The sequence below is a fragment of the Pseudophryne corroboree genome, unplaced genomic scaffold, assembly GCF_028390025.1.
Source record: "Pseudophryne corroboree isolate aPseCor3 unplaced genomic scaffold, aPseCor3.hap2 scaffold_388, whole genome shotgun sequence".
NCBI classification, from domain to species: Eukaryota; Metazoa; Chordata; class Amphibia; order Anura; family Myobatrachidae; genus Pseudophryne; species Pseudophryne corroboree.
Window position 1 is genome coordinate 437,750 of NW_026970033.1, and position 24,360 is coordinate 462,109.

The window sequence follows — 24,360 nt, forward strand, 5'->3', positions numbered from 1 at the left end:
TGCAAGAAATCAGCTTGAATGCATCAGGGGATGGGGCATGGCCAACATGAGCCCCACACCAAAGGAGGGTGGAGGTGTTTAATGCGAACTAGGGGTCATCCAAGCACTGCAAAAGGCCGCCATGCCCTGCATGCCCCTTTTCTCTTTTCATATGCAGATGAGGGTTCCAGTCAACTTTGGCCCACTGCTTGGATTTACATCACCGTATGCAAATCCGTCTGCTGCAGACCTTCCCCCAGGAGTGCTTGTACTAGTTGTTGCATATGGGCCCTCATTCCGAGTCGTTCGCTCTGTAAATTTCATCGCATCGCAGTGAAATTCTGCTTAGTACGCATGCGCAATATTCGCACTGCGACTGCGCCAAGTAATTTTACAATGAAGAAAGTATTTTTACTCACGGCTTTTTCTTCGCTCCGGCGATCGTAATGTGATTGACAGGAAATGGGTGTTACTGGGCGGAAACAGGCCGTTTTATGGGCGTGTGGGAAAAAACGCTACAGTTTCCGGAAAAAACGCAGGAGTGGCCGGAGAAACGGGGGAGTGTCTGGGCGAACTCTGGGAGTGTTTGTGACGTCAAACCAGGAACGACAAGCACTGAACTGATCGCAGATGCCGAGTAAGTCTGAAGCTACTCTGAAACTGCTAAGTAGTTTGTAATCGCAATATTGCGAATACATCGGTCGCAATTTTAAGAAGCTAAGATTCACTCCCAGTAGGCGGCGGCTTAGCGTGTGTAACTCTGCTAAAATCGCCTTGCGAGCGATCAACTCGGAATGAGGGCCATGGTTTGATATTTGATGGTGCTTCAGTATTAGGCTGCCTTCCGCCCTCCCATGTTCATCTGAAAAGATGTGGTCTCCCTGCAGTTGTTGTCCCCAGATGAGAGTTCCCTTGTGCTGCCTCAGTTGAATCTCCTTTACTTGACAGAGATGTGCCTGAGCAGCGGCCCTCACCAGCCCTATCCCAAATCATACTTATTTTGCATAGGAGATACCATGGTCATGAAGATTGTTCTCCCAGGGTGAGGTTCATTCATTGCATTCTGGGTATGCTGACCCCTGTGATTTTCCCAAATGTGGGAAACTCGACTGCATTATTTGTGGTAGTGGGGGACTGTGTTTGTGCTTTCCTCTGGTCAGCTCTGGTAAAAGTCAGAAATCTTTGTCTCAGATCTTCCTCTAGCCTTGTTCTTCTTTCGAGAGTTCCCTGGTGCTGCTTCAGTTGGATCTCCTTCACTTCACAGGGGGGAACCCGAGCAGCGACCCTCCCCAGCTCTAGCCCAACTCCTACTTACCTGCCAGGTGAGATACTATGATCATGAAGGTGCTTCTCCCAGGGCAAGGCTCAACCATTGCACTCTGGGTGTGCTGCTCCTGCGATTTCCCCAAATGTGGGAAACTTGACTGCATAATTTGTGTTTCCCCTCGTCGGCTCTCGTATAATTCAGATCTCTTTGTCTCAGGTCTCTCTCCAGCCTAGTTTGCTGTCTGTTTCCACTTCTCTTTTCTTGAGCCGCTCCCTTCTATGCCCTTGCGCACTATCCTGACTTCTCCCGTCTGCTTACTTCGTGCCTTCCAACGCACAATGCGAACTACAGGTAGTGCTGCAGGGCCCACACCCTTTTACTTGCCTTACAGAGTAGCTCTGGAGCAGTTACAGTGCCCAGCTGCTGCAAGAAATCAGCTTGAATGCTTCAGGGGCTGGGGCATAGCCAACATGAGCCCCACACCGAAGGAGGGAGGAGGTGTGTAATGCAAACTAGGGGTCATCCAAGCGCTGCAAAAGGCCGCCATGCCCTGCACGCCCCTTTTCTCTTTTCATATGCAGACGAGGGTTGAAGCCAACTTTGACCCACTGCTTGGATGACATCACCATATGCAAATCCATCTGCTGCAGGCCTTCCCCCAGGAATGCTTGCACTAGTTGTTGCATTTGGTTTGTTGTTTGGGGGTGCTTCAGTATTAGGCAGCCTTCTGTCCTCACATGTTCATCTGAAAATATGTGTTCTCCCTGCAGTTGTTGTCCCCAGATGAGAGTTCCCTTGTGCTGCCTCAGTTGAATCTCCTTTACTTGACAGAGATGTGCCTGAGCAGCGGCCCTCCCCAGCCCTATCCCAAATCATACTTATTTTGCATAGGCGATACCATGGTCATGAAGATTGTTCTCCCAGGGTGAGGTTCATTCATTGCATTCTGGGTATGCTGACCCCTGTGATTTCCCCAAATGTGGGAAACTCGACTGCATTATTTGTGGTAGTGGGGGACTGTGTTTGTGCTTTCCTCTGGCCAGCTCTGGAAAAAGTCAGATTTCTTTGTCTCAGATCTTCCTCTAGCCTTGTTCTTCTTTCGAGAGTTCCCTTGTGCTGCCTCAGTTGGATCTCTTTCACTTGACAGGGGGGTGCCCGAACAGCGACCCTCCCCAGCTCTAGCCCAACTCCTACTTACCTGCCAGGTGAGATACTATGATCATGAAGGTGCTTCTCCCAGGGCAAGGCTCACCCATTGCACTCTGGGTGTGCTGCCCCTGCGATTTCCCCAAATGTGGGAAACTTGACTGCATAATTTGTGTTTCCCTTGGTCGGCTCTCGTATAATTCAGATCTCTTTGTCTCAGGTCTCTCTCCAGCCTAGTTTGCTGTCTGTTTCCACTTCTCTTTTCTTCAGCCGCTCCCTTCTATACCCTTGTGCACTATCCTGACTTCTCCTCCCGTCTGCTTACTTTGTGCCTTCCAATGCACAATGCAAACTACAGGTAGTGCTGCAGGGCCCACACCCTTTTACTTGCCTTACAGAGCAGCTCTGGAGCTGTTACAGTGCCCAGCTGCTGCAAGAAATCAGCTTGAATGCTTCAGGGGATGGGGCATGGCCAACATGAGCCCCACACCAAAGGAGGGTGGAGGTGTTTAATGCGAACTAGGGGTCATCCAAGCACCGCAAAAGGCCGCCATGCCCTGCACGCCCCTTTTCTCTTTTCATATGCAGATGAGGGTTGAAGCCAACTTTGACCCACTGCTTGGATGACATCACCGTATGCAAATCCGTCTTCTGCAGAACTTCCCCCAGGAATGCTTGCACTAGTTGTTGCATTTGGTTTGTTGTTTGGGGGTGCTTCAGTATTAGGCAGCCTTCTGCCCTCCCATGTTCATCTGAAAATACGTGTTCTCCCTGCAGTTGTTGTCCCCAGATGAGAGTTCCCTTGTGCTGCCTCAGTTAAATCTCCTTTACTTGACAGAGATGTGCATGAGCAGCGGCCCTCCCCAGCCCTATTCCAAATCATACTTATTTTGCATAGGAGATACCATGGTCATGAAGATTTTTCTCCCAGGGTGAGGTTCATTCATTGCATTTTGGGTATGCTGACCCCTGTGATTTCCCCAAATGTGGGAAACTCAGCTGCATTATTTGTGGTAGTGGGGGACTGTGTTTGTGCTTTCCTCTGGTCAGCTCTGGTAAAAGTCAGATTTCTTTGCCTCAGATTTTCCTCTAGCCTTGTTCTTCTTTCGAGAGTTCCCTTGTGCTGCCTTAGTTGGATCTCCTTCACTTTACAGGGGGGTACCCGAGCAGCGACCCTCCCCAGCTCTAGCCCAACTCCTACTTACCTGCCAGGTGAGATACTATGATCATGAAGGTGCTTCTCCCAGGGCAAGGCTAACCCTTTCCACTCTGGGTGTGCTGCTCCTGCGATTTCCCCAAATGTGGGAAACTTGACTGTATAATTTGTGTTTCCCCTGGTCGGCTCTCGTATAATTCAGATCTCTTTGTCTCAGGTCTCTCTCCAGCCTAGTTTGCTGTCTGTTTCCACTTCTCTTTTCTTGAGCCGCTCCCTTCTATGCCCTTGCGCACTATCCTGACTTCTCCTCCTGTCTGCTTACTTTGTGCCTTCCAACGCACAATGCGAACTACAGGTAGTGCTGCAGGGCCCACACCCTTTTACTTGCCTTACAGAGCAGCTCTGGAGCTGTTACAGTGCCCAGCTGCTGCAAGAAATCAGCTTGAATGCTTCAGGGGCTGGGTCATAGCCAACATGAGCCCCACACCAAAGGAGGGTGGAGGTGTTTAATGCAAACTAGGGGTCAGCCAAGCGCCGCAAAAGGCCACCATGCCCTGCACGCCCCTTTTCTCTTTTCATATGCAGACGAGGGTTGAAGCCAACTTTGACCCACTGCTTGGATGACATCACCATATGCAAATCCATCTGCGGCAGGCCTTCCCCCAGGAATGCTTGCACTAGTTGTTGCATTTGGTTTGTTGTTTGGGGGTGCTTCAGTATTAGGCAGTCTTCTGCCCTCCCATGTTCATCTGAAAATATATGTTCTCCCTGCAGTTGTTGTCCCAAGATGAGAGTTCCCTTGTGCTGCCTCAGTTGAATCTCCTTTACTTGACAGAGATGTGCATGAGCAGCGGCCCTCCCCAGCCCTATTCCAAATCATACTTATTTTGCATAGGAGATACCATGGTCATGAAGATTTTTCTCCCAGGGTGAGGTTCATTCATTGCATTTTGGGTATGCTGACCCCTGTGATTTCCCCAAATGTGGGAAACTTGACTGCATTATTTGTGGTAGTGGGAGACTGTGTTTGTGCTTTCCTCTGGTCAGCTCTGGTAAAAGTCAGATTTCTTTGTCTCAGATCTTCCTCTAGCCTTGTTCTTCTTTCAAGAGTTCCCTGGTGCTGCCTCAGTTGGATCTCCTTCACTTCACAGGGGGGAACCCGAGCAGCGACCCTCCCCAGCTCTAGCCCAACTCCTACTTACCTGCCAGGTGAGATACTATGATCATGAAGGTGCTTCTCCCAGGGCAAGGCTCAACCATTGCACTCTGGGTGTGCTGCTCCTGCGATTTCCCCAAATGTGGGAAACTTGACTGCATAATTTGTGTTTCCCCTCGTCGGCTCTCGTATAATTCAGATCTCTTTGTCTCAGGTCTCTCTCCAGCCTAGTTTGCTGTCTGTTTCCACTTCTCTTTTCTTGAGCCGCTCCCTTCTATGCCCTTGCGCACTATCCTGACTTCTCCCGTCTGCTTACTTCGTGCCTTCCAACGCACAATGCGAACTACAGGTAGTGCTGCAGGGTCCACACCCTTTTACTTGCCTTACAGAGTAGCTCTGGAGCAGTTACAGTGCCCAGCTGCTGCAAGAAATCAGCTTGAATGCTTCAGGGGCTGGGGCATAGCCAACATGAGCCCCACACCGAAGGAGGGTGGAGGTGTGTAATGCGAACTAGGGGTCATCCAAGCGCTGCAAAAGGCCGCCATGCCCTGCACGCCCCTTTTCTCTTTTCATATGCAGACGAGGGTTGAAGCCAACTTTGACCCACTGCTTGGATGACATCACCATATGCAAATCCATCTGCTGCAGGCCTTCCCCCAGGAATGCTTGCACTAGTTGTTGCATTTGGTTTGTTGTTTGGGGGTGCTTCAGTATTAGGCAGCCTTCTGCCCTCACATGTTCATCTGAAAATATGTGTTCTCCCTGCAGTTGTTGTCCCCAGATGAGAGTTCCCTTGTGCTGCCTCAGTTGAATCTCCTTTACTTGACAGAGATGTGCCTGAGCAGCGGCCCTCCCCAGCCCTATCCCAAATCATACTTATTTTGCATAGGCGATACCATGGTCATGAAGATTGTTCTCCCAAGGTGAGGTTCATTCATTGCATTCTGGGTATGCTGACCCCTGTGATTTCCCCAAATGTGGGAAACTCGACAGCATTATTTGTGGTAGTGGGGGACTGTGTTTGTGCTTTCCTCTGGTCAGCTCTGGAAAAAGTCAGATTTCTTTGTCTCAGATCTTCCTCTAGCCTTGTTCTTCTTTCGAGAGTTCCCTTGTGCTACCTCAGTTGGATCTCCTTCACTTCACAGGGGGGTGCCCGAACAGCGACCCTCCCCAGCTCTAGCCCAACTCCTACTTACCTGCCAGGTGAGATACTATGATTATGAAGGTGCTTCTCCCAGGGCAAGGCTCACCCATTGCACTCTGGGTGTGCTGCCCCTGCGATTTCCCCAAATGTGGGAAACTTGACTGCATAATTTGTGTTTCCCCTGGTCGGCTCTCGTATAATTCAGATCTCTTTGTCTCAGGTCTCTCTCCAGCCTAGTTTGCTGTCTGTTTCCACTTCTCTTTTCTTGAGCCGCTCCCTTCTATGCCCTTGCGCACTATCCTGACTTCTCCTCCTGTCTGCTTACTTTGTGCCTTCCAACGCACAATGCGATCTACAGGTAGTGCTGCAGGGCCCAGACCCTTTTACTTGCCTTACAGAGCAGCTCTGGAGCTGTTACAGTGCCCAGCTGCTGCAAGAAATCAGCTTGAATGCTTCAGGGGCTGGGGCATAGCCAACATGAGCCCCACACCAAAGGAGGGTGGAGGTGTTTAATGCAAACTAGGGGTCAGCCAAGCGCCGCAAAAGGCCACCATGCCCTGCACGCCCCTTTTCTCTTTTCATATGCAGACGAGGGTTGAAGCCAACTTTGACCCACTGCTTGGATGACATCACCATATGCAAATCCATCTGCGGCAGGCCTTCCCCCAGGAATGCTTGCACTAGTTGTTGCATTTGGTTTGTTGTTTGGGGGTGCTTCAGTATTAGGCAGCCTTCTGCCCTCCCATGTTCATCTGAAAATATATGTTCTCCCTGCAGTTGTTGTCCCAAGATGAGAGTTCCCTTGTGCTGCCTCAGTTGAATCTCCTTTACTTGACAGAGATGTGCATGAGCAGCGGCCCTCCCCAGCCCTATTCCAAATCATACTTATTTTGCATAGGAGATACCATGGTCATGAAGATTTTTCTCCCAGGGTGAGGTTCATTCATTGCATTTTGGGTATGCTGACCCCTGTGATTTCCCCAAATGTGGGAAACTTGACTGCATTATTTGTGGTAGTGGGAGACTGTGTTTGTGCTTTCCTCTGGTCAGCTCTGGTAAAAGTCAGATTTCTTTGTCTCAGATTTTCCTTTAGCCTTGTTCTTCTTTCGAGAGTTCCCTTGTGCTGCCTCAGTTGGATCTCCTTCACTTTACAGGGGGGTGCCCGAGCAGCGACCCTCCCCAGCTCTAGCCCAACTCCTACTTACCTGCCAGGTGAGATACTATGATCATGAAGGTGCTTCTCCCAGGGCAAGGCTCACCCATTGTACTCTGGGTGTGCTGCTCCTGCGATTTCCCCAAATGTGGGAAACTTGACTGCATAATTTGTGTTTCCCCTGGTCGGCTCTCGTATAATTCAGATCTCTTTGTCTCAGGTCTCTCTCCAGCCTAGTTTGCTGTCTGTTTCCACTTCTCTTTTCTTCAGCCGCTCCCTTCTATACCCTTGTGCACTATCCTGACTTCTCCTCCCGTCTGCTTACTTTGTGCCTTCCAATGCACAATGCAAACTACAGGTAGTGCTGCAGGGCCCACACCCTTTTACTTGCCTTACAGAGCAGCTCTGGAGCTGTTGCAGTGCCAAGCTGCTGCAAGAAATCAGCTTGAATGCTTCAGGGGCTGGGGCATAGCCAACATGAGCCCCACACCGAAGGAGGGAGGAGGTGTGTAATGCAAACTAGGGGTCATCCAAGCGCTGCAAAAGGCCGCCATGCCCTGCACGCCCCTTTTCTCTTTTCATATGCAGACGAGGGTTGAAGCCAACTTTGACCCACTGCTTGGATGACATCACCATATGCAAATCCATCTGCTGCAGGCCTTCCCCCAGGAATGCTTGCACTAGTTGTTGCATTTGGTTTGTTGTTTGGGGGTGCTTCAGTATTAGGCAGCCTTCTGCCCTCACATGTTCATCTGAAAATATGTGTTCTCCCTGCAGTTGTTGTCCCCAGATGAGAGTTCCCTTGTGCTGCCTCAGTTGAATCTCCTTTACTTGACAGAGATGTGCCTGAGCAGCGGCCCTCCCCAGCCCTATCCCAAATCATACTTATTTTGCATAGGCGATACCATGGTCATGAAGATTGTTCTCCCAGGGTGAGGTTCATTCATTGCATTCTGGGTATGCTGACCCCTGTGATTTCCCCAAATGTGGGAAACTCGACTGCATTATTTGTGGTAGTGGGGGACTGTGTTTGTGCTTTCCTCTGGCCAGCTCTGGAAAAAGTCAGATTTCTTTGTCTCAGATCTTCCTCTAGCCTTGTTCTTCTTTCGAGAGTTCCCTTGTGCTGCCTCAGTTGGATCTCTTTCACTTGACAGGGGGGTGCCCGAACAGCGACCCTCCCCAGCTCTAGCCCAACTCCTACTTACCTGCCAGGTGAGATACTATGATCATGAAGGTGCTTCTCCCAGGGCAAGGCTCACCCATTGCACTCTGGGTGTGCTGCCCCTGCGATTTCCCCAAATGTGGGAAACTTGACTGCATAATTTGTGTTTCCCTTGGTCGGCTCTCGTATAATTCAGATCTCTTTGTCTCAGGTCTCTCTCCAGCCTAGTTTGCTGTCTGTTTCCACTTCTCTTTTCTTCAGCCGCTCCCTTCTATACCCTTGTGCACTATCCTGACTTCTCCTCCCGTCTGCTTACTTTGTGCCTTCCAATGCACAATGCAAACTACAGGTAGTGCTGCAGGGCCCACACCCTTTTACTTGCCTTACAGAGCAGCTCTGGAGCTGTTACAGTGCCCAGCTGCTGCAAGAAATCAGCTTGAATGCTTCAGGGGATGGGGCATGGCCAACATGAGCCCCACACCAAAGGAGGGTGGAGGTGTTTAATGCGAACTAGGGGTCATCCAAGCACCGCAAAAGGCCGCCATGCCCTGCACGCCCCTTTTCTCTTTTCATATGCAGATGAGGGTTGAAGCCAACTTTGACCCACTGCTTGGATGACATCACCGTATGCAAATCCGTCTTCTGCAGAACTTCCCCCAGGAATGCTTGCACTAGTTGTTGCATTTGGTTTGTTGTTTGGGGGTGCTTCAGTATTAGGCAGCCTTCTGCCCTCCCATGTTCATCTGAAAATATGTGTTCTCCCTGCAGTTGTTGTCCCCAGATGAGAGTTCCCTTGTGCTGCCTCAGTTAAATCTCCTTTACTTGACAGAGATGTGCATGAGCAGCGGCCCTCCCCAGCCCTATTCCAAATCATACTTATTTTGCATAGGAGATACCATGGTCATGAAGATTTTTCTCCCAGGGTGAGGTTCATTCATTGCATTTTGGGTATGCTGACCCCTGTGATTTCCCCAAATGTGGGAAACTCAGCTGCATTATTTGTGGTAGTGGGGGACTGTGTTTGTGCTTTCCTCTGGTCAGCTCTGGTAAAAGTCAGATTTCTTTGCCTCAGATTTTCCTCTAGCCTTGTTCTTTCGAGAGTTCCCTTGTGCTGCCTTAGTTGGATCTCCTTCACTTTACAGGGGGGTACCCGAGCAGCGACCCTCCCCAGCTCTAGCCCAACTCCTACTTACCTGCCAGGTGAGATACTATGATCATGAAGGTGCTTCTCCCAGGGCAAGGCTAACCCATTGCACTCTGGGTGTGCTGCTCCTGCGATTTCCCCAAATGTGGGAAACTTGACTGTATAATTTGTGTTTCCCCTGGTCGGCTCTCGTATAATTCAGATCTCTTTGTCTCAGGTCTCTCTCCAGCCTAGTTTGCTGTCTGTTTCCACTTCTCTTTTCTTGAGCCGCTCCCTTCTATGCCCTTGCGCACTATCCTGACTTCTCCTCCTGTCTGCTTACTTTGTGCCTTCCAACGCACAATGCGAACTACAGGTAGTGCTGCAGGGCCCACACCCTTTTACTTGCCTTACAGAGCAGCTCTGGAGCTGTTACAGTGCCCAGCTGCTGCAAGAAATCAGCTTGAATGCTTCAGGGGCTGGGGCATAGCCAACATGAGCCCCACACCAAAGGAGGGTGGAGGTGTTTAATGCAAACTAGGGGTCAGCCAAGCGCCGCAAAAGGCCACCATGCCCTGCACGCCCCTTTTCTCTTTTCATATGCAGACGAGGGTTGAAGCCAACTTTGACCCACTGCTTGGATGACATCACCATATGCAAATCCATCTGCGGCAGGCCTTCCCCCAGGAATGCTTGCACTAGTTGTTGCATTTGGTTTGTTGTTTGGGGGTGCTTCAGTATTAGGCAGCCTTCTGCCCTCCCATGTTCATCTGAAAATATATGTTCTCCCTGCAGTTGTTGTCCCAATATGAGAGTTCCCTTGTGCTGCCTCAGTTGAATCTCCTTTACTTGACAGAGATGTGCATGAGCAGCGGCCCTCCCCAGCCCTATTCCAAATCATACTTATTTTGCATAGGAGATACCATGGTCATGAAGATTTTTCTCCCAGGGTGAGGTTCATTCATTGCATTTTGGGTATGCTGACCCCTGTGATTTCCCCAAATGTGGGAAACTTGACTGCATTATTTGTGGTAGTGGGAGACTGTGTTTGTGCTTTCCTCTGGTCAGCTCTGGTAAAAGTCAGATTTCTTTGTCTCAGATCTTCCTCTAGCCTTGTTCTTCTTTCAAGAGTTCCCTGGTGCTGCCTCAGTTGGATCTCCTTCACTTCACAGGGGGGAACCCGAGCAGCGACCCTCCCCAGCTCTAGCCCAACTCCTACTTACCTGCCAGGTGAGATACTATGATCATGAAGGTGCTTCTCCCAGGGCAAGGCTCAACCATTGCACTCTGGGTGTGCCTCTCCTGCGATTTCCCCAAATGTGGGAAACTTGACTGCATAATTTGTTTCCCCTCGTCGGCTCTCGTATAATTCAGATCTCTTTGTCTCAGGTCTCTCTCCAGCCTAGTTTGCTGTCTGTTTCCACTTCTCTTTTCTTGAGCCGCTCCCTTCTATGCCCTTGCGCACTATCCTGACTTCTCCCGTCTGCTTACTTCGTGCCTTCCAACGCACAATGCGAACTACAGGTAGTGCTGCAGGGTCCACACCCTTTTACTTGCCTTACAGAGTAGCTCTGGAGCAGTTACAGTGCCCAGCTGCTGCAAGAAATCAGCTTGAATGCTTCAGGGGCTGGGGCATAGCCAACATGAGCCCCACACCGAAGGAGGGTGGAGGTGTGTAATGCGAACTAGGGGTCATCCAAGCGCTGCAAAAGGCCGCCATGCCCTGCACGCCCCTTTTCTCTTTTCATATGCAGACGAGGGTTGAAGCCAACTTTGACCCACTGCTTGGATGACATCACCATATGCAAATCCATCTGCTGCAGGCCTTCCCCCAGGAATGCTTGCACTAGTTGTTGCATTTGGTTTGTTGTTTGGGGGTGCTTCAGTATTAGGCAGCCTTCTGCCCTCACATGTTCATCAGAAAATATGTGTTCTCCCTGCAGTTGTTGTCCCCAGATGAGAGTTCCCTTGTGCTGCCTCAGTTGAATCTCCTTTACTTGACAGAGATGTGCCTGAGCAGCGGCCCTCCCCAGCCCTATCCCAAATCATACTTATTTTGCATAGGCGATACCATGGTCATGAAGATTGTTCTCCCAAGGTGAGGTTCATTCATTGCATTCTGGGTATGCTGACCCCTGTGATTTCCCCAAATGTGGGAAACTCGACAGCATTATTTGTGGTAGTGGGGGACTGTGTTTGTGCTTTCCTCTGGTCAGCTCTGGAAAAAGTCAGATTTCTTTGTCTCAGATCTTCCTCTAGCCTTGTTCTTCTTTCGAGAGTTCCCTTGTGCTACCTCAGTTGGATCTCCTTCACTTCACAGGGGGGTGCCCGAACAGCGACCCTCCCCAGCTCTAGCCCAACTCCTACTTACCTGCCAGGTGAGATACTATGATTATGAAGGTGCTTCTCCCAGGGCAAGGCTCACCCATTGCACTCTGGGTGTGCTGCCCCTGCGATTTCCCCAAATGTGGGAAACTTGACTGCATAATTTGTGTTTCCCCTGGTCGGCTCTCGTATAATTCAGATCTCTTTGTCTCAGGTCTCTCTCCAGCCTAGTTTGCTGTCTGTTTCCACTTCTCTTTTCTTGAGCCGCTCCCTTCTATGCCCTTGCGCACTATCCTGACTTCTCCTCCTGTCTGCTTACTTTGTGCCTTCCAACGCACAATGCGATCTACAGGTAGTGCTGCAGGGCCCAGACCCTTTTACTTGCCTTACAGAGCAGCTCTGGAGCTGTTACAGTGCCCAGCTGCTGCAAGAAATCAGCTTGAATGCTTCAGGGGCTGGGGCATAGCCAACATGAGCCCCACACCAAAGGAGGGTGGAGGTGTTTAATGCAAACTAGGGGTCAGCCAAGCGCCGCAAAAGGCCACCATGCCCTGCACGCCCCTTTTCTCTTTTCATATGCAGACGAGGGTTGAAGCCAACTTTGACCCACTGCTTGGATGACATCACCATATGCAAATCCATCTGCGGCAGGCCTTCCCCCAGGAATGCTTGCACTAGTTGTTGCATTTGGTTTGTTGTTTGGGGGTGCTTCAGTATTAGGCAGCCTTCTGCCCTCCCATGTTCATCTGAAAATATATGTTCTCCCTGCAGTTGTTGTCCCAAGATGAGAGTTCCCTTGTGCTGCCTCAGTTGAATCTCCTTTACTTGACAGAGATGTGCATGAGCAGCGGCCCTCCCCAGCCCTATTCCAAATCATACTTATTTTGCATAGGAGATACCATGGTCATGAAGATTTTTCTCCCAGGGTGAGGTTCATTCATTGCATTTTGGGTATGCTGACCCCTGTGATTTCCCCAAATGTGGGAAACTTGACTGCATTATTTGTGGTAGTGGGAGACTGTGTTTGTGCTTTCCTCTGGTCAGCTCTGGTAAAAGTCAGATTTCTTTGTCTCAGATTTTCCTTTAGCCTTGTTCTTCTTTCGAGAGTTCCCTTGTGCTGCCTCAGTTGGATCTCCTTCACTTTACAGGGGGGTGCCCGAGCAGCGACCCTCCCCAGCTCTAGCCCAACTCCTACTTACCTGCCAGGTGAGATACTATGATCATGAAGGTGCTTCTCCCAGGGCAAGGCTCACCCATTGTACTCTGGGTGTGCTGCTCCTGCGATTTCCCCAAATGTGGGAAACTTGACTGCATAATTTGTGTTTCCCCTGGTCGGCTCTCGTATAATTCAGATCTCTTTGTCTCAGGTCTCTCTCCAGCCTAGTTTGCTGTCTGTTTCCACTTCTCTTTTCTTCAGCCGCTCCCTTCTATACCCTTGTGCACTATCCTGACTTCTCCTCCCGTCTGCTTACTTTGTGCCTTCCAATGCACAATGCAAACTACAGGTAGTGCTGCAGGGCCCACACCCTTTTACTTGCCTTACAGAGCAGCTCTGGAGCTGTTGCAGTGCCAAGCTGCTGCAAGAAATCAGCTTGAATGCTTCAGGGGCTGGGGCATAGCCAACATGAGCCCCACACCGAAGGAGGGTGGAGGTGTTTAATGCAAACTAGGGGTCAGACAAGCGCAGCAAAAGGCCACCATGCCCTGCACGCCCCTTTTCTGTTTTCATATGCAGACGAGGGTTGAAGCCAACTTTGACCCACTGCTTGGATGACATCACCATATGCAAATCCATCTGCGGCAGGCCTTCCCCCAGGAATGCTTGCACTAGTTGTTGCATTTGGTTTGTTGTTTGGGGGTGCTTCAGTATTAGGCAGCCTTCTGCCCTCCCATGTTCATCTGAAAATATGTGTTCTCCCTGCAGTTGTTGTCCCTAGATGAGAGTTCCCTTGTGCTGCCTCAGTTGAATCTCCTTAACTTGACAGAGATGTGCCTGAGCAGCGGCCCTCCCCAGCTCTATCCCAAATCATACTTATTTTGCATAGGAGATACCATGGTCATGAAGATTATTCTCCCAGGGTGAGGTTCATTCATTGCATTCTGGGTATGCTGACCCCTGTGATTTCCCCAAATGTGGGAAACTCGACTGCTTTATTTGTGGTAGTGGGGGACTGTGTTTGTGTTTTCCTCTGGTCAGCTCTGGTAAAAGTCAGATTTCTTTGTTTCAGAGCCTTGTTCTTCTTTTGAGAGTTCCCTTGTGCTGCCTCAGTTGGATCTCCTTCACTTGACAGGGGGGTGCCCGAGCAGAGACCCTCCCCAGCTCTAGCCCAACTCCTACTTACCTGCCAGGTGAGATACTATGATCATGAAGGTGCTTCTCCCAGGGCAAGGCTCACCCATTGCACTCTGGGTGTGCTGCCCCTGCGATTTCCCCAAATGTGGGAAACTTGACTGCATAATTTGTGTTTCCCCTGGTCGGCTCTCGTATAATTCAGATCTCTTTGTCTCAGGTCTCTCTCCAGCCTAGTTTGCTGTCTGTTTCCACTTCTCTTTTCTTCAGCCGCTCCCTTCTATACCCTTGTGCACTATCCTGACTTCTCCTCCCGTCTGCTTACTTTGTGCCTTCCAATGCACAATGCAAACTACAGGTAGTGCTGCAGGGCCCACACCCTTTTACTTGCCTTACAGAGCAGCTCTGGAGCTGTTGCAGTGCCAAGCTGCTGCAAGAAATCAGCTTGAATGCTTCAGGGGCTGGGGCATAGCCAACATGAGCCCCACACCGAAGAAGGGTGGAGGTGTTTAATGCAAACTAGGGGTCAGACAAGCGCAGCAAAAGGCCACCATGCCCTGCACGCCCCTTTTCTGTTTTCATATGCAGACGAGGGTTGAAGCCAACTTTGACCCACTGCTTGGATGACATCACCATATGCAAATCCATCTGCGGCAGGCCTTCCCCCAGGAATGCTTGCACTAGTTGTTGCATTTGGTTTGTTGTTTGGGGGTGCTTCAGTATTAGGCAGCCGTCTGCCCTCCCATGTTCATCTGAAAATATGTGTTCTCCCTGCAGTTGTTGTCCCTAGATGAGAGTTCCCTTGTGCTGCCTCAGTTGAATCTCCTTAACTTGACAGAGATGTGCCTGAGCAGCGGCCCTCCCCAGCTCTATCCCAAATCATACTTATTTTGCATAGGAGATACCATGGTCATGAAGATTATTCTCCCAGGGTGAGGTTCATTCATTGCATTCTGGGTATGCTGACCCCTGTGATTTCCCCAAATGTGGGAAACTCGACTGCTTTATTTGTGGTAGTGGGGGACTGTGTTTGTGTTTTCCTCTGGTCAGCTCTGGTAAAAGTCAGATTTCTTTGTTTCAGAGCCTTGTTCTTCTTTTGAGAGTTCCCTTGTGCTGCCTCAGTTGGATCTCCTTCACTTGACAGGGGGGTGCCCGAGCAGAGACCCTCCCCAGCTCTAGCCCAACTCCTACTTACCTGCCAGGTGAGATACTATGATCATGAAGGTGCTTCTCCCAGGGCAAGGCTCACCCATTGCACTCTGGGTGTGCTGCCCCTGCGATTTCCCCAAATGTGGGAAACTTGACTGCATAATTTGTGTTTCCCCTGGTCGGCTCTCGTATAATTCAGATCTCTTTGTCTCAGGTCTCTCTCCAGCCTAGTTTGCTGTCTGTTTCCACTTCTCTTTTCTTCAGCCGCTCCCTTCTATACCCTTGTGCACTATCCTGACTTCTCCTCCCGTCTGCTTACTTTGTGCCTTCCAATGCACAATGCAAACTACAGGTAGTGCTGCAGGGCCCACACCCTTTTACTTGCCTTACAGAGCAGCTCTGGAGCTGTTACAGTGCCCAGCTGCTGCAAGAAATCTGCTTGAATGCTTCAGGGGATGGGGCATGGCCAACATGAGCCCCACACCAAAGGAGGGTGGAGGTGTTTAATGCGAACTAGGGGTCATCCAAGCACCGCAAAAGGCCGCCATGCCCTGCACGCCCCTTTTCTCTTTTCATATGCAGATGAGGGTTGAAGCCAACTTTGACCCACTGCTTGTATGACATCACCGTATGCAAATCCGTCTTCTGCAGAACTTCCCCCAGGAATGCTTGCACTAGTTGTTGCATTTGGTTTGTTGTTTGGGGGTGCTTCAGTATTAGGCAGCCTTCTGCCCTCCCATGTTCATCTGAAAATATGTGTTCTCCCTGCAGTTGTTGTCCCCAGATGAGAGTTCCCTTGTGCTGCCTCAGTTGAATCTCCTTTACTTGACAGAGATGTGCCAGAGCAGCGGCCCTCCCCAGCCCTATTCCAAATCATACTTATTTTGCATAGGAGATACCATGGTCATGAAGATTGTTCTCCCAGGGTGAGGTTCATTCATTGCATTTTGGGTATGCTGACCCCTGTGATTTCCCCAAATGTGGGAAACTCAACTGCATTATTTGTGGTAGTGGGGGACTGTGTTTGTGCTTTCCTCTGGTCAGCTCTGGTAAAAGTCAGATTTCTTTGTCTCAGATTTTCCTCTTGCCTTGTTCTTCTTTCGAGAGTTCCCTTGTGCTGCCTCAGTTGGATCTCCTTCACTTGACAGGGGGGTACCCGAGCAGCGACCCTCCCCAGCTCTAGCCCAACTCCTACTTACCTGCCAGGTGAGATACTATGATCATGAAGGTGCTTCTCCCAGGGCAAGGCTCACCCATTGCACTCTGGGTGTGCTGCTCCTGCGATTTCCCCAAATGTGGGAAACTTGACTGCATAATTTGTGTTTCCCCTGGTCGGCTCTCGTATAATTCAGATCTCTTTGTCTCTCTCCAGCCTAGTTTGCTGTCTGTTTCCACTTCTCTTTTCTTCAGCCGCTCCCTTCTATACCCTTGTGCACTATCCTGACTTCTCCTCCCGTCTGCTTACTTTGTGCCTTCCAATGCACAATGCAAACTACAGGTAGTGCTGCAGGGCCCACACCCTTTTACTTGCCTTACAGAGCAGCTCTGGAGCTGTTACAGTGCCCAGCTGCTGCAAGAAATCAGCTTGAATGCTTCAGGGGCTGGGGCATAGCCAACATGAGCCCCACACCGAAGGAGGGTGGAGGTGTTTAATGCAAACTAGGGGTCGGTCAAGCGCCGCAAAAGGCCACCATGCCCTGCACGCCCCTTTTCTGTTTTCATATGCAGACGAGGGTTGAAGCCAACTTTGACCCACTGCTTGGATGACATCACCATATGCAAATCCATCTGCGGCAGGCCTTCCCCCAGGAATGCTTGCACTAGTTGTTGCATTTGGTTTGTTGTTTGGGGGTGCTTCAGTATTAGTCAGCCTTCTGCTCCACCCTCCTTTGGTGTGGGGCTCATGTTGGCCATGTCCCATCCCCTGAAGCATTCAAGCAGATTTCTTGCAGCAGCTGGGCACTGTAACAGCTCCAGAGCTGCTCTGTAAGGCAAGTAAAAGGGTGTGGGCCCTGCAGCACTACCTGTAATTTGCATTGTGCATTGGAAGGCACAAAGTAAGCAGACGGGAGGAGAAGTCAGGATAGTGCACAAGGGTATAGAAGGGAGCGGCTGAAGAAAAGAGAAGTGGAAACAGACAGCAAACTAGGCTGGAGAGAGATCTGAGACAAAGAGATCTGAATTATACGAGAGCCGACCAGGGGAAACACAAATTATGCAGTCAAGTTTCCCACATTTGGGGAAATCGCAGGGGCTGCACACCCAGAGTGCAATGGGTGAGCCTTGCTCTGGGAGAAGCACCTTCATGATCATAGTATCTCACCTGGCAGGTAAGTAGGAGTTGGGCTAGAGCTGGGGAGGGTCGCTGCTCGGGCACCCCCCTGTTAAGTGAAGGAGATCCAACTGAGGCAGCACAAGGGAACTCTCAAAAGAAGAACAAGGCTAGAGGAAGATCTGAAACAAAGAAATCTGACTTTTACCAGAGCTGACCAGAAGAAAACACAAACACAGTCCCCCACTACCACAAATAAAGCAGACGAGTTTCCCACATTTGGGGAAATCACAGGGGTCAGCATACCCAAAATGCAATGAATGAACCTCACCTCGACTGCTTTATTTGTGGTAGTGGGGGACTGTGTTTGTGTTTTCTTCTGGTCAGCTCTGGTAAAAGTCAGATTTCTTTGTTTCAGATCTTCCTCTAGCCTTGTTCTTCTTTTGAGAGTTCCCTTGTGCTGCCTCAGTTGGATCTCCTTCACTTAACAGGGGGGTGCCCGAGCAGCGACCCTCCCCAGCTCTAGCCCAACTCATACTTACCTGCCAGGTGAGATACTATGATCATGAAGGTGCTTCTCCCAGGGCAAGGCTCACCCATTGCACTCTGGGTGTGCTGCCCCTGCGATTTCCCCAAATGTGGGAAACTTGACTGCATAATTTGTGTTTTCCCTGGTCGGCTATCGTATAATTCAGATCTCTTTGTCTCAGATCTCTCTCCAGCCTAGTTTGCTGTCTGTTTCCACTTCTCTTTTCTTCAGCCGCTCCCTTCTATACCCTTGTGCACTATCCTGACTTCTCCTCCCGTCTGCTTACTTTGTGCCTTCCAATGCACAATGCAAACTACAGGTAGTGCTGCAGGGCCCACACCCTTTTACTTGCCTTACAGAGCAGCTCTGGAGCTGTTGCAGTGCCAAGCTGCTGCAAGAAATCTGCTTGAAAGCTTCAGGGGATGGGGCATGGCCAACATGAGCCCCACACCAAAGCAGGGTGCAGCAGAAGGCTGCCTAATACTGAAGCACCCCCAAACAACAAACCAAATGCAACAACTAGTGCAAGCATTCCTGGGGGAAGGCCTGCCGCAGATGGATTTGCATATGGTGATGTCATCCAAGCAGTGGGTCAAAGTTGGCTTCAACCCTCATCTGCATATGAAAACAGAAAAGGGGCGTGCAGGGCATGGTGGCCTTTTGCGGCGCTTGACTGACCCCTAGTTTGCATTAAACACCTCCACCCTCCTTCGGTGTGGGGCTGATGTTGGCTATGCCCCAGCCCCTGAAGCATTCAAGCTGATTTCTTGCAGCAGCTGGGCACTGTAACAGCTCCAGAGCTGCTCTGTAAGGCAAGTAAAAGGGTGTGGGCCCTGCAGCACTACCTGTAGTTTGCATTGTGCATTGGAAGGCACAAAGTAAGCAGACGGGTGGAGAAGTCAGGATAGTGCACAAGGGTATAGAAGGGAGCGGCTGAAGAAAAGAGAAGTGGAAACAGACAGCAAACTAGGCTGGAGAGAGACCTGAGACAAAGAGATCTGAATTATACGAGAGCCGACGAGGGGAAACACAAATTATGCAGTCAAGTTTCCCACATTTGGGGAAATCGCAGGAGCAGCACACCCAGAGTACAATGGGTGAGCCTTGCCCTGGGAGAAGCACCTTAATGATCATAGTATCTCACCTGGCAGGTAAGTAGGAGTTGGGCTAGAGCTGGGGAGGGTCGCTGCTCGGGTACCCCCCTGTAAAGTGAAGGAGATCCAACAAAGGCAGCACAAGGGAACTCTCGAAAGAAGAACAAGGCTAGAGGAAAATGTGAGACAAAGAAATCTGACTTTTACTAGAGCTGACCAGAGGAAAGCACAAACACAGTCCCCCACTACCACAAATAATGCAGTTGAGTTTCCCACATTTGGGGAAATCACAGGGGTCAGCATACCCAAAATGCAATGAATGAACCTCACCCTGGGAGAAAAATCTTCATGACCATGGTATCTCCTATGCAAAATAAGTATGATTTGGAATAGGGCTGGGGAGGGCCGCTGCTCATGCACATCTCTGTCAAGTAAAGGAGATTCAACTGAGGCAGCACAAGGGAACTCTCATCTGGGGACAACAACTGCAGGGAGAACATATATTTTCAGATGAACATGGGAGGGCAGAAAGCTGCCTAATACTGAAGCACCCCCAAACAACAAACCAAATGCAACAACTAGTGCAAGCATTCCTGGGGGAAGGCCTGCCGCAGATGGATTTGCATATGGTGATGTCATCCAAGCAGTGGGTCAAAGTTGGCTTCAACCCTCGTCTGCATATGAAAAGAGAAAAGGGGCGTGCAGGGCATGGTGGCCTTTTGCGGCACTTGGCTGACCCCTAGTTTGCATTAAACACCTCCACCCTCCTTTGGTGTGGGGCTCATGTTGGCTATGCCCCAGCCCCTGAAGCATTCAAGCTGATTTCTTGCAGCAGCTGGGCACTGTAACAGCTCCAGAGCTGCTCTGTAAGGCAAGTAAAAGGGTGTGGGCCCTGCAGCACTACCTGTAGTTCGCATTGTGCGTTGGAAGGCACAAAGTAAGCAGACAGGAGGAGAAGTCAGGATAGTGCGCAAGGGCATAGAAGGGAGCGGCTCAAGAAAAGAGAAGTGGAAACAGACAGCAAACTAGGCTGGAGAGAGACCTGAGACAAAGAGATCTGAATTATACGAGAGCCGACCAGGGGAAACACAAATTATGCAGTCAAGTTTCCCACATTTGGGGAAATCGCAGGAGCAGCACACCTAGAGTGCAATGGGTGAGCCTTGCCCTGGGAGAAGCACCTTCATGATCATAGTATCTCACCTGGCAGGTAAGTAGGAGTTGGGCTAGAGCTGGGGAGGATCGCTGCTCGGGTACCCCCCTGTAAACTGAAGGAGATCCAACTGAGGCAGCACAAGGGAACTCTCGAAAGAAGAACAAGGCTAGAGAAAAATCTGAGACAAAGAAATCTGACTTTTACCAGAGCTGACCAGAGGAAAGCACAAACACAGTCCCCCACTACCACAAATAATGCAGTCAAGTTTCCCACATTTGGGGAAATCACAGGGGTCAGCATACCCAAAATGCAATGAATGAACCTCACCCTGGGAGAACAATCTTCATGACCATGGTATCTCCTATGCAAAATAAGTATGATTTGGAATAGGGCTGGGGAGGGCCGCTGCTCATGCACATCTCTGTCAAGTAAAGGAGATTCAACTGAGGCAGCACAAGGGAACTCTCATCTGGGGACAACAACTGCAGGGAGAACACATATTTTCAGATGAACATGGGAGGGCAGAAGGCTGCCTAATACTGAAGCACCCCCAAACAACAAACCAAATGCAACAACTAGTGCAAGCATTCCTGGGGGAAGTTCTGCAGAAGACGGATTTGCATACGGTGATGTCATCCAAGCAGTGGGTCAAAGTTGGCTTCAACCCTCATCTGCATATGAAAAGAGAAAAGGAGCGTGCAGGGCATGGCGGCCTTTTGCGGTGCTTGGATGACCCCTAGTTCGCATTAAACACCTCCACCCTCCTTTGGTGTGGGGCTCATGTTGGCCATGCCCCATCCCCTGAAGCATTCAAGCTGATTTCTTGCAGCAGCTGGGCACTGTAACATCTCCAGAGCTGCTCTGTAAGGCAAGTAAAAGGGTGTGGGCCCTGCAGCACTACCTGTAGTTTGCATTGTGCATTGGAAGGCACAAAGTAAGCAGACGGGAGGAGAAGTCAGGATAGTGCACAAGGGTATAGAAGGGAGCGGCTGAAGAAAAGAGAAGTGGAAACAGACAGCAAACTAGGTTGGAGAGAGACCTGAGACAAAGAGATCTGAATTACACGAGAGCCGACCAGGGGAAACACAAATTATGCAGTCAAGTTTCCCACATTTGGGGAAATCGCAGGGGCAGCACACCCAGAGTGCAATGGGTGAGCCTTGCCCTGGGAGAAGCACCTTCATGATCATAGTATCTCACCTGGCAGGTAAGTAGGAGTTGGGCTAGAGCTGGGGAGGGTCTCTGCTTGGGCACCCCCCTGTCAAGTGAAGGAGATCCAACTGAGGCAGCACAAGGGAACTCTCGAAAGAAGAACAAGGCTAGAGGAAGATCTGAACAAAGAAATCTGACTTTTACCAGAGCTGACCAGAGGAAAACACAAACACAGTCCCCCACTACCACAAATAAAGCAGTCGAGTTTCCCACATTTGGGGAAATCACAGGGGTCAGCATACCCATAATGCAATGAATGAACCTCACCCTGGGAGAATAATCTTCATGACCATGGTATCTCCTATGCAAAATAAGTATGATTTGGGATAGAGCTGGGGAGGGCCGCTGCTCAGGCACATCTCTGTCAAGTAAAGGAGATTCAACTGAGGCAGCACAATGGAACTCTCATCTGGGGACAACAACTGCAGGGAGAACACATATTTTCAGATGAACATGGGAGGGCAGAAGGCTGCCTAATACTGAAGCACCCCCAAACAACAAACCAAATGCAACAACTAGTGCAAGCATTCCTGGGGGAAGTTCTGCAGAAGACGGATTTGCATACGGTGATGTCATCCAAGCAGTGGGTCAAAGTTGGCTTCAACCCTCATCTGCATATGAAAAGAGAAAAGGGGCGTGCAGGGCATGGCGGCCTTTTGCGGTGCTTGGATGACCCCTAGTTCGCATTAAACACCTCCACCCTCCTTTGGTGTGGGGCTCATGTTGGCCATGCCCCATCCCCTGAAGCATTCAAGCTGATTTCTTGCAGCAGCTGGGCACTGTAACAGCTCCAGAGCTGCTCTGTAAGGCAAGTAAAAGGGTGTGGGCCCTGCAGCACTACCTGTAGTTTGCATTGTGCATTGGAAGGCACAAAGTAAGCAGACGGGAGGAGAAGTCAGGATAGTGCACAAGGGTATAAAAGGGAGCGGCTGAAGAAAAGAGAAGTGGAAACAGACAGCAAACTAGGCTGGAGAGAGACCTGAGACAAAGAGATCTGAATTATACGAGAGCCGACCAGGGGAAACACAAATTATGCAGTCAAGTTTCCCACATTTGGGGAAATCGCAGGAGCAGCACACCCAGAGTACAATGGGTGAGCCTTGCCCTGGGAGAAGCACCTTCATGATCATAGTATCTCACCTGGCAGGTAAGTAGGAGTTGGGCTAGAGCTGGGGAGGGTCGCTGCTCGGGTACCCCCCTGTAAAGTGAAGGAGATCCAACTGAGGCAGCACAAGGGAACTCTCGAAAAAAGAACAAGGCTAAAGGAAAATCTGAGACAAAGAAATCTGACTTTTACCAGAGCTGACCAGAGGAAAGCACAAACACAGTCTCCCACTACCACAAATAATGCAGTCAAGTTTCCCACATTTGGGGAAATCACAGGGGTCAGCATACCCAAAATGCAATGAATGAACCTCACCCTGGGAGAAAAATCTTCATGACCATGGTATCTCCTATGCAAAATAAGTATGATTTGGAATAGGGCTGGGGAGGGCCGCTGCTCATGCACATCTCTGTCAAGTAAAGGAGATTCAACTGAGGCAGCACAAGGGAACTCTCATCTTGGGACAACAACTGCAGGGAGAACATATATTTTCAGATGAACATGGGAGGGCAGAAGGCTGCCTAATACTGAAGCACCCCCAAACAACAAACCAAATGCAACAACTAGTGCAAGCATTCCTGGGGGAAGGCCTGCCGCAGATGGATTTGCATATGGTGATGTCATCCAAGCAGTGGGTCAAAGTTGGCTTCAACCCTCGTCTGCATATGAAAAGAGAAAAGGGGCGTGCAGGGCATGGTGGCCTTTTGCGGCGCTTGGCTGACCCCTAGTTTGCATTAAACACCTCCACCCTCCTTTGGTGTGGGGCTCATGTTGGCTATGCCCCAGCCCCTGAAGCATTCAAGCTGATTTCTTGCAGCAGCTGGGCACTGTAACAGCTCCAGAGCTGCTCTGTAAGGCAAGTAAAAGGGTGTGGGCCCTGCAGCACTACCTGTAGTTTGCATTGTGCATTGGAAGGCACAAAGTAAGCAGACGGGAGGAGAAGTCAGGATAGTGCACAAGGGTATAGAAGGGAGCGGCTGAAGAAAAGAGAAGTGGAAACAGACAGCAAACTAGGCTGGAGAGAGACCTGAGACAAAGAGATCTGAATTATACGAGAGCCGACGAGGGGAAACACAAATTATGCAGTCAAGTTTCCCACATTTGGGGAAATCGCAGGAGCAGCACACCCAGAGTGCAATGGTTGAGCCTTGCCCTGGGAGAAGCACCTTCATGATCATAGTATCTCACCTGGCAGGTAAGTAGGAGTTGGGCTAGAGCTTGGGAGGGTCGCTGCTCGGGTTCCCCCCTGTGAAGTGAAGGAGATCCAACTGAGGCAGCACCAGGGAACTCTCGAAAGAAGAACAAGGCTAGAGGAAGATCTGAGACAAAGAAATCTGACTTTTACCAGAGCTGACCAGAGGAAAGCACAAACACAGTCCCCCACTACCACAAATAATGCAGTCGAGTTTCCCACATTTGGGAAAATCACAGGGGTCAGCATACCCAGAATGCAATGAATGAACCTCACCCTGGGAGAACAATCTTCATGACCATGGTATCTCCTATGCAAAATAAGTATGATTTGGGATAGGGCTGGTGAGGGCAGCTGCTCAGGCACATCTCTGTCAAGTAAAGGAGATTCAACTGAGGCAGCACAAGTGAACTCTCATCTGGGGACAACAACTGCAGGGAGACCACATCTTTTCAGATGAACATGGGAGGGCGGAAGGCTGCCTAATACTGAAGCACCATCAAATATCAAACCATATGCAACAACTAGTACAAGCACTCCTGGGGGAAGGTCTGCAGCAGACGGATTTGCATACGGTGATGTTATCCAAGCAGTGGGCCAAAGTTGACTGGAACCCTCATCTGCATATGAAAAGAGAAAAGGGGCATGCAGGGCATGGCGGCCTTTCGCAGTGCTTGGATGACCCCTAGTTCGCATTAAACACCTCCCCCCTCCTTTGGTGTGGGGCTCATGTTGGCCATGCCCCATCCC

General features: G+C 50.2%; 35 non-coding genes and 5 pseudogenes across 35 annotated transcripts; 29 read left to right on the forward strand and 11 right to left on the reverse strand.

Annotated features, from left to right (window-relative positions):
* The first annotated feature begins 970 nt into the window (after positions 1-970).
* LOC135022654 (U1 spliceosomal RNA) lies at positions 971-1,134 on the forward strand. Its single transcript, XR_010219740.1, has one exon. It is a non-coding gene; the product is annotated as a U1 spliceosomal RNA (small nuclear RNA).
* Positions 1,135-1,286: 152 nt separating this feature from the next.
* LOC135022605 (U1 spliceosomal RNA) lies at positions 1,287-1,422 on the forward strand (annotated as a pseudogene).
* A 698-nt stretch (positions 1,423-2,120) lies between these two features.
* On the forward strand, positions 2,121-2,284 carry LOC135022422 (U1 spliceosomal RNA). Its single transcript, XR_010219536.1, has one exon. It is a non-coding gene; the product is annotated as a U1 spliceosomal RNA (small nuclear RNA).
* Positions 2,285-2,436: 152 nt separating this feature from the next.
* Positions 2,437-2,599, forward strand: LOC135022540 (U1 spliceosomal RNA). Its single transcript, XR_010219654.1, has one exon. It is a non-coding gene; the product is annotated as a U1 spliceosomal RNA (small nuclear RNA).
* Positions 2,600-3,273: 674 nt separating this feature from the next.
* On the forward strand, positions 3,274-3,437 carry LOC135022729 (U1 spliceosomal RNA). The gene has a single exon (XR_010219802.1). It is a non-coding gene; the product is annotated as a U1 spliceosomal RNA (small nuclear RNA).
* Positions 3,438-3,589: 152 nt separating this feature from the next.
* On the forward strand, positions 3,590-3,752 carry LOC135022658 (U1 spliceosomal RNA). Its single transcript, XR_010219744.1, has one exon. It is a non-coding gene; the product is annotated as a U1 spliceosomal RNA (small nuclear RNA).
* A 674-nt stretch (positions 3,753-4,426) lies between these two features.
* Positions 4,427-4,590, forward strand: LOC135022471 (U1 spliceosomal RNA). The gene has a single exon (XR_010219584.1). It is a non-coding gene; the product is annotated as a U1 spliceosomal RNA (small nuclear RNA).
* Positions 4,591-4,742: 152 nt separating this feature from the next.
* On the forward strand, positions 4,743-4,878 carry LOC135022606 (U1 spliceosomal RNA; annotated as a pseudogene).
* Positions 4,879-5,576: 698 nt separating this feature from the next.
* On the forward strand, positions 5,577-5,740 carry LOC135022481 (U1 spliceosomal RNA). Its single transcript, XR_010219594.1, has one exon. It is a non-coding gene; the product is annotated as a U1 spliceosomal RNA (small nuclear RNA).
* A 152-nt stretch (positions 5,741-5,892) lies between these two features.
* Positions 5,893-6,055, forward strand: LOC135022563 (U1 spliceosomal RNA). Its single transcript, XR_010219676.1, has one exon. It is a non-coding gene; the product is annotated as a U1 spliceosomal RNA (small nuclear RNA).
* A 674-nt stretch (positions 6,056-6,729) lies between these two features.
* On the forward strand, positions 6,730-6,893 carry LOC135022472 (U1 spliceosomal RNA). Its single transcript, XR_010219585.1, has one exon. It is a non-coding gene; the product is annotated as a U1 spliceosomal RNA (small nuclear RNA).
* A 152-nt stretch (positions 6,894-7,045) lies between these two features.
* On the forward strand, positions 7,046-7,208 carry LOC135022551 (U1 spliceosomal RNA). Its single transcript, XR_010219665.1, has one exon. It is a non-coding gene; the product is annotated as a U1 spliceosomal RNA (small nuclear RNA).
* A 674-nt stretch (positions 7,209-7,882) lies between these two features.
* LOC135022423 (U1 spliceosomal RNA) lies at positions 7,883-8,046 on the forward strand. Its single transcript, XR_010219537.1, has one exon. It is a non-coding gene; the product is annotated as a U1 spliceosomal RNA (small nuclear RNA).
* Positions 8,047-8,198: 152 nt separating this feature from the next.
* Positions 8,199-8,361, forward strand: LOC135022541 (U1 spliceosomal RNA). The gene has a single exon (XR_010219655.1). It is a non-coding gene; the product is annotated as a U1 spliceosomal RNA (small nuclear RNA).
* Positions 8,362-9,035: 674 nt separating this feature from the next.
* On the forward strand, positions 9,036-9,199 carry LOC135022731 (U1 spliceosomal RNA). Its single transcript, XR_010219804.1, has one exon. It is a non-coding gene; the product is annotated as a U1 spliceosomal RNA (small nuclear RNA).
* A 149-nt stretch (positions 9,200-9,348) lies between these two features.
* Positions 9,349-9,511, forward strand: LOC135022586 (U1 spliceosomal RNA). Its single transcript, XR_010219697.1, has one exon. It is a non-coding gene; the product is annotated as a U1 spliceosomal RNA (small nuclear RNA).
* Positions 9,512-10,185: 674 nt separating this feature from the next.
* LOC135022473 (U1 spliceosomal RNA) lies at positions 10,186-10,349 on the forward strand. The gene has a single exon (XR_010219586.1). It is a non-coding gene; the product is annotated as a U1 spliceosomal RNA (small nuclear RNA).
* A 152-nt stretch (positions 10,350-10,501) lies between these two features.
* On the forward strand, positions 10,502-10,636 carry LOC135022635 (U1 spliceosomal RNA; annotated as a pseudogene).
* Positions 10,637-11,333: 697 nt separating this feature from the next.
* LOC135022482 (U1 spliceosomal RNA) lies at positions 11,334-11,497 on the forward strand. Its single transcript, XR_010219595.1, has one exon. It is a non-coding gene; the product is annotated as a U1 spliceosomal RNA (small nuclear RNA).
* Positions 11,498-11,649: 152 nt separating this feature from the next.
* Positions 11,650-11,812, forward strand: LOC135022564 (U1 spliceosomal RNA). The gene has a single exon (XR_010219677.1). It is a non-coding gene; the product is annotated as a U1 spliceosomal RNA (small nuclear RNA).
* Positions 11,813-12,486: 674 nt separating this feature from the next.
* LOC135022474 (U1 spliceosomal RNA) lies at positions 12,487-12,650 on the forward strand. The gene has a single exon (XR_010219587.1). It is a non-coding gene; the product is annotated as a U1 spliceosomal RNA (small nuclear RNA).
* Positions 12,651-12,802: 152 nt separating this feature from the next.
* On the forward strand, positions 12,803-12,965 carry LOC135022552 (U1 spliceosomal RNA). Its single transcript, XR_010219666.1, has one exon. It is a non-coding gene; the product is annotated as a U1 spliceosomal RNA (small nuclear RNA).
* A 674-nt stretch (positions 12,966-13,639) lies between these two features.
* LOC135022451 (U1 spliceosomal RNA) lies at positions 13,640-13,803 on the forward strand. The gene has a single exon (XR_010219564.1). It is a non-coding gene; the product is annotated as a U1 spliceosomal RNA (small nuclear RNA).
* Positions 13,804-13,945: 142 nt separating this feature from the next.
* LOC135022509 (U1 spliceosomal RNA) lies at positions 13,946-14,108 on the forward strand. Its single transcript, XR_010219622.1, has one exon. It is a non-coding gene; the product is annotated as a U1 spliceosomal RNA (small nuclear RNA).
* A 674-nt stretch (positions 14,109-14,782) lies between these two features.
* Positions 14,783-14,946, forward strand: LOC135022452 (U1 spliceosomal RNA). Its single transcript, XR_010219565.1, has one exon. It is a non-coding gene; the product is annotated as a U1 spliceosomal RNA (small nuclear RNA).
* A 142-nt stretch (positions 14,947-15,088) lies between these two features.
* On the forward strand, positions 15,089-15,251 carry LOC135022511 (U1 spliceosomal RNA). Its single transcript, XR_010219624.1, has one exon. It is a non-coding gene; the product is annotated as a U1 spliceosomal RNA (small nuclear RNA).
* A 674-nt stretch (positions 15,252-15,925) lies between these two features.
* LOC135022436 (U1 spliceosomal RNA) lies at positions 15,926-16,089 on the forward strand. The gene has a single exon (XR_010219549.1). It is a non-coding gene; the product is annotated as a U1 spliceosomal RNA (small nuclear RNA).
* A 152-nt stretch (positions 16,090-16,241) lies between these two features.
* On the forward strand, positions 16,242-16,404 carry LOC135022525 (U1 spliceosomal RNA). Its single transcript, XR_010219638.1, has one exon. It is a non-coding gene; the product is annotated as a U1 spliceosomal RNA (small nuclear RNA).
* Positions 16,405-17,225: 821 nt separating this feature from the next.
* On the reverse strand, positions 17,226-17,388 carry LOC135022632 (U1 spliceosomal RNA). Its single transcript, XR_010219726.1, has one exon. It is a non-coding gene; the product is annotated as a U1 spliceosomal RNA (small nuclear RNA).
* Positions 17,389-17,856: 468 nt separating this feature from the next.
* LOC135022493 (U1 spliceosomal RNA) lies at positions 17,857-18,019 on the forward strand. Its single transcript, XR_010219607.1, has one exon. It is a non-coding gene; the product is annotated as a U1 spliceosomal RNA (small nuclear RNA).
* Positions 18,020-18,874: 855 nt separating this feature from the next.
* On the reverse strand, positions 18,875-19,010 carry LOC135022614 (U1 spliceosomal RNA; annotated as a pseudogene).
* Positions 19,011-19,162: 152 nt separating this feature from the next.
* On the reverse strand, positions 19,163-19,326 carry LOC135022721 (U1 spliceosomal RNA). Its single transcript, XR_010219794.1, has one exon. It is a non-coding gene; the product is annotated as a U1 spliceosomal RNA (small nuclear RNA).
* Positions 19,327-20,000: 674 nt separating this feature from the next.
* LOC135022629 (U1 spliceosomal RNA) lies at positions 20,001-20,163 on the reverse strand. Its single transcript, XR_010219724.1, has one exon. It is a non-coding gene; the product is annotated as a U1 spliceosomal RNA (small nuclear RNA).
* A 152-nt stretch (positions 20,164-20,315) lies between these two features.
* On the reverse strand, positions 20,316-20,479 carry LOC135022402 (U1 spliceosomal RNA). The gene has a single exon (XR_010219517.1). It is a non-coding gene; the product is annotated as a U1 spliceosomal RNA (small nuclear RNA).
* A 674-nt stretch (positions 20,480-21,153) lies between these two features.
* LOC135022491 (U1 spliceosomal RNA) lies at positions 21,154-21,316 on the reverse strand. The gene has a single exon (XR_010219604.1). It is a non-coding gene; the product is annotated as a U1 spliceosomal RNA (small nuclear RNA).
* A 151-nt stretch (positions 21,317-21,467) lies between these two features.
* LOC135022457 (U1 spliceosomal RNA) lies at positions 21,468-21,631 on the reverse strand. The gene has a single exon (XR_010219570.1). It is a non-coding gene; the product is annotated as a U1 spliceosomal RNA (small nuclear RNA).
* A 674-nt stretch (positions 21,632-22,305) lies between these two features.
* LOC135022553 (U1 spliceosomal RNA) lies at positions 22,306-22,468 on the reverse strand. Its single transcript, XR_010219667.1, has one exon. It is a non-coding gene; the product is annotated as a U1 spliceosomal RNA (small nuclear RNA).
* Positions 22,469-22,620: 152 nt separating this feature from the next.
* On the reverse strand, positions 22,621-22,784 carry LOC135022475 (U1 spliceosomal RNA). Its single transcript, XR_010219588.1, has one exon. It is a non-coding gene; the product is annotated as a U1 spliceosomal RNA (small nuclear RNA).
* A 701-nt stretch (positions 22,785-23,485) lies between these two features.
* LOC135022608 (U1 spliceosomal RNA) lies at positions 23,486-23,621 on the reverse strand (annotated as a pseudogene).
* Positions 23,622-23,773: 152 nt separating this feature from the next.
* On the reverse strand, positions 23,774-23,937 carry LOC135022665 (U1 spliceosomal RNA). The gene has a single exon (XR_010219747.1). It is a non-coding gene; the product is annotated as a U1 spliceosomal RNA (small nuclear RNA).
* Between the last annotated feature and the right edge of the window lie 423 nt (positions 23,938-24,360).